At 34.2% G+C, this 5,000-nt stretch overlaps 1 non-coding gene across 1 annotated transcript; it reads right to left on the bottom strand.

Moving 5' to 3' along the window:
• Window positions 1–1,777: 1,777 nt before the first annotated feature.
• Window positions 1,778–1,883, bottom strand: LOC128292067 (small nucleolar RNA R71). The gene has a single exon (XR_008282052.1). It is a non-coding gene; the product is annotated as a small nucleolar RNA R71 (small nucleolar RNA).
• Between the last annotated feature and the right edge of the window lie 3,117 nt (window positions 1,884–5,000).

Below are 5,000 nucleotides of genomic sequence, written 5' to 3' on the forward strand. Positions count from 1 at the left end.
TCCACACGGGGTGGGCACACGCCCTGTGACCCACACGGGTTAGACATACGCCTTTGTGCTAGCCCGTGTCAATTTCACACCCTACTTCTCAAATACACGAAAAAAAACCCAATTTTTAAGCTTTTTGAGTAGTCTAAAGTCTATAAATACCAATTAGAATAAGACATAATGGGGCAATCAGAGAAGATCAAAGAAAACACTAGAAAAACACCATCGGAGCCAACTTGGAAGTTGATCTCCATCAAGATTGAAGATCTCCTTTTAATTTCTTTCAAAGTTTTATTGAGTTTCTTTATATCTTGTGGTTTTTCTGACTTTGAGATGTTTTCATTCAAGATTATGAACTAATCCCCTATATACTATGAGAGATGAAACCTATGATGAATCCTATTATTTAATTTATGTTTTACGCGATAAATACTTGATTCTTGTTCTCAATTATGTACGCTTATTAATATTTTCGGGATATTAATTCATATTTAATGTGCTTTTCAGTGGAGCAAAAGTCTCTGTTTAATAGTCCCCTATATAATTGAGTGGAGTTGCATGTAATCCTAGAAATAAGATGACATAAATCTACTAGATTAGAGTCAAATCTAATAGGGGGATCCATATATCGAGTTAATACGACAATAGGGGTTTTAATTACAAAAAGATTTCAATTAATCAACCTAAAGTCAGTTGTTCTTACTCTCAAAAGAGATATTGACATAATTTAGGGATTTCTACAGATCAAGAAACAAGTGAATAAATTGTTTAATTCGGATTCATAATAAAATGTAAAGTTTAGGTGGATTATTTCCTGGTATTGTCTATCTCATTGGTTAATATTTGATTATTTCTCTGATTCATTCTCTATCACATTATTAGTTAAATTAGTTTAGTAATTTTTAGATTAAAACACAATAACTCCAATTTATTGGCTAAATAATAAGAAGACGGTAATTACTAGTACTTTTAGTCCTTATGGATACAATATTCCCTTCTTACCATAGCTATACTATTGTTCGATAGGTGCACTTGTCTTTATCGTATTTATAGTTAATTTAGTGACCATCAAGTTTTTGGCACTATTGTCGGGGACTAAAATATTAGAAACACTCGATTTTTATTAATTGAGCCATTTTTATTTGTTCTATATTTTTGTTTTTAGTTTAATTTTTACATTCTAATTTTTCTTTTATTTGCTTCTAGTAGGTTCCTTTAGTTTATGACTAGAAGAAACCTGTTGGGATCATTGTTATTTGATAGTGAAATTGAAAGTACAACTCGTAGAAACTGTAGAGAAGTAAGACAGGGTAGAGAAATTTTAGTAGACGAATGAGAGGACATTATTATTACTGAGGAGATAGGTGATAACCAGAATAATTTGCTACCCCCTGCAGTTGTTGCAGATCCAGATCATGTCCCTCGTATTATGTACAATTATGCCAAGCCCACTCTGACTGGGGCTGAATCGAGTATTGTGAGACCCACCATTGCTGCAAATAATTTCGAACTGAAGTTGAACACTATTTAGATGATACAATAATTTGTTCAATTTGATGGTTTGCAAGACAAAGATCCAAATACTCATTTGGCCAATTTCCTGGAGATCTGCGATACTTTCAAGATTAATAGCATCACTGACGATGCTATTCGCTTACGGTTATTCCCTTTCTTGTTGAGGAACAAAACGAAGTAGTGGTTGAACTCTTTACCACGAGGTTCCATTACCACATGGGTTCAAATGACCAAGAAGTTCCTTCTAAAGTACTTTCCACCGGCTAAGACAACCAAGTTGAGGAATGATATCTCTTCCTTCATGTAGATTGATTTAGAATGTTATATGATGCATGGGAAAGGTATAATGACTTATTGAGATGGTGCCTTTACCATGGAATACCCTTATGGCTACAAGTTCAAACCTTCTATAATGGTTTGAACCCTTCAACGAAGCAATTGATTGACATAGTAGCCAATGGCACACTTAAAAATAAAACACTCAAAGTGGCTTATGAATTTATTGAGGAGATAGCACTGAATAATTATCAGTGGCAAGTCATGAGAAAAAAGCTGATGAAAGTAGCCGGTGTTTTCAACTTAGATGCAGTCACCATGTTATCAAATTAGGTAGATCAATTAAATAAGAAAATTGATGGTTTATATGTTTCTACGCAATTACATCCAGTGATGCAATGTGATAGGAATGGAGGAGGAATGAATAATCCAGAATGTTTACCCTTCACACCTAGCACAGAGAATGAAGAAATCAATTATATGGGTAATAATTCTAGGCCTCAAAATAACCCTTATAGTAACCACTATAATGCAGGTTGGAAGAACCATCCCAATTTATCTTGGGGTGGTAAAGCAAATCAAAGAGTACAACCCCTTATAGGTTTCCATCAACAACCTTACTAGCAAGAGAAAAAGTCGAACATAAAGGAGGTTGACAAAGTTTATCTCAGTGTTAGAAACCCGCTTTCAAAACACTAAGGTAGAATTGAAGAATCAACAAGCATCAATTTAGGGGCTCGAGAACCAAATAGGTCAGCTAGCTAAACTAATCTCTGAAAAACCACAAGGTAGTTTGCTAGCAATACTGAAACTAACCCAATGGAAAAACTTCATGCAATTGCTGTGCTAGATGAAGAAAGGTTAGTTGAATCTGAACAAGAACCGATGCAAGAAATTGTGGTAAATAACGATAAGGTTGAGGTAAGCCAGAAAGAGCAAAAACTAATTGTTAAGGAATAAACGTCGAGTGCCATATCCTAATGCGACAAAGAGAGACCACATGAATGAAAAATTTCATAAATTTCTAAAAATCTTAAAGAAATTACACATTACCTTACCGTTTGTTGAAGCTCTTTCGTAGATTCAAATTATGTCAAATTTTTAAAGGAGCTTTTGGAAAATAAAAACAAGTTAGATGAGTCGTCGACTGTGGAGTTAAATGCAATTTGCTTGGCCATATTGCAAAATGAAGTACCCAACAAACTGAAAGATCCAGGGAGTTTTACTATTCCTTGTTTAATTGGTAGTTTAAATATTGATAATGCTTTGGCTAATTTAAGGGTTAGTATTAATGTCATGCCCTACAAAATGTTTAAAGAGCTAGGTCTTCGGAAACCCAAAAAAACTAGGATGAGCATTCAATTAGCAGATAAAACCATTAGATATCCTAGGGGTGTTATTGAAGATGTGTTTGTTAAAATAGATAAATTCATATTCCCCGTTTACTTTGTTGTGTTAGACATGGATGAGGACAGTGAGGTACCTTTAATTTTAGGACGACCTTTTTTAGCAACTGCTAGAACTATAATTGATGTTGCTACAGGTGAGCTAGTACTTCATGTAGGTGACGAAACGATTACTCTCCAAGCTTAGGATCTTATTTGAACATATAGTGATTAAGATGATTTTAAATATTCTGTTAATGTTAGTGACCATGTAGCTCAAACTTTTCTGTAGGAAACTCTTCGAAAAAATGTAATGGAGCCATGTTTCAGTCAATGTGACAGAAACATAACAATTTATGATGAATGAATGTTACAATTTGATGACATAAAAATTTATGATGAACGAATGTTACAAATTGATGAACTAGATGAATGACGAACACATGTCAAGGAGAAACCGATAATACATGATGAAGAGACAAAGCAATGCCATGATGAGCATATGAACATGATGAACCAATTTAAGATTGGGGACAAGGTACGACTAGATAAAACGGATCCACAAATTGCCCCTTTGGAGCTTGATGCAAACGGATCAAGCCCATTTACGGTATTAAACATCTTCCCCTGTAGTAAAGTCGAGGTAACTCATTCTAAATTTGGCACATTTAGGGTAAACAATAGTTGACTTAAACCTTATTTTGATAATAGAATTGATAGCGAGAAAGAGGAGCCTCGGTTCCGTGAACCACCGTAATCGCGCGAATTTAAGGTAAGTCGAGCTTAGACTTTAAATAAGCGCTTCTCGAGAGGCAACCCGAATGTTAACACTACTAATTCTTTTAATTTTATTTCACGTTATTTTTTAAAACTAATCAATTTTCAAAAAAAAAATTGACCCACACGGCCTGACCACACATGCGTGTCCCAAGCTGTGTGCACTATAAGGGGTTCAACAGTGAGTTACACGGCCTGGCGACATGGCCATGTGACCCACATGGCCTGGACACACGACTTGGACACACGGGTGTGTTCGAGGCCGTGTGAACACTGGGCTTAATTTTTAATTGCACACGGGCTGAAAACACCTTACACGGTCATAAGACATGATTATGTGGCCCAAACTCTAAAATTTCTTTCTCAATTTATCTTTTTCTTCTTCCCCACACAAGCCACCCCCTTTCCTCCAATTACCTACCTCCTCTCCCTTCTCCCCATAGTCAACCAACCCCACCCCCACCCACGCACGACACTGTCACCCACATGCAACCCCCCGTCGTAACTCTAGCCACCGTCTTCCGTCGGTCTTTCCCTTTTACCCTTTATTTTATTATTTATTTATTTATTTATTTTTATATTATTTATATATATTTGATTTGTTTTCTTATTATTTTATTTTATTTTTATTTATGCTTAGATTTTAATTTTATTTAATTCTATTATTTTTAGTTTTTTTACCATTATTCTTACTATTACCTTTCATTTTATTGGTATCATTGAGTTTATTTCTTTTCTTTTTTCTTTTTATTTTTCTTTTTCTTTTCTTTTTCTTTTTCTTTTGTTTTTTAGTTGCTTTATTTTTATTTTCTTAGACTTATTTCATTTATTATCTTATGAACTATGTTTGTATTTTTATTTTTATGGTTGTTTCTAATTGAGTTGTACCCTTTTAATTTTCTTCACTATTTGTGTTTATTTTCTTATTAATTTGCTCAGAATCATGCACTACATCTAGATTTGTCTACAATTCCACTTTATACCATTCTGACAATTTCATCCATTATTTAGGGCAGTTTCAGTTTTCTCTCTCTTATGATATTCTGCTTATACTGTGAT

Source organism: Gossypium arboreum, chromosome 4, assembly GCF_025698485.1.
Source record: "Gossypium arboreum isolate Shixiya-1 chromosome 4, ASM2569848v2, whole genome shotgun sequence".
In the NCBI taxonomy this organism is placed as follows: Eukaryota; Viridiplantae; Streptophyta; class Magnoliopsida; order Malvales; family Malvaceae; genus Gossypium; species Gossypium arboreum.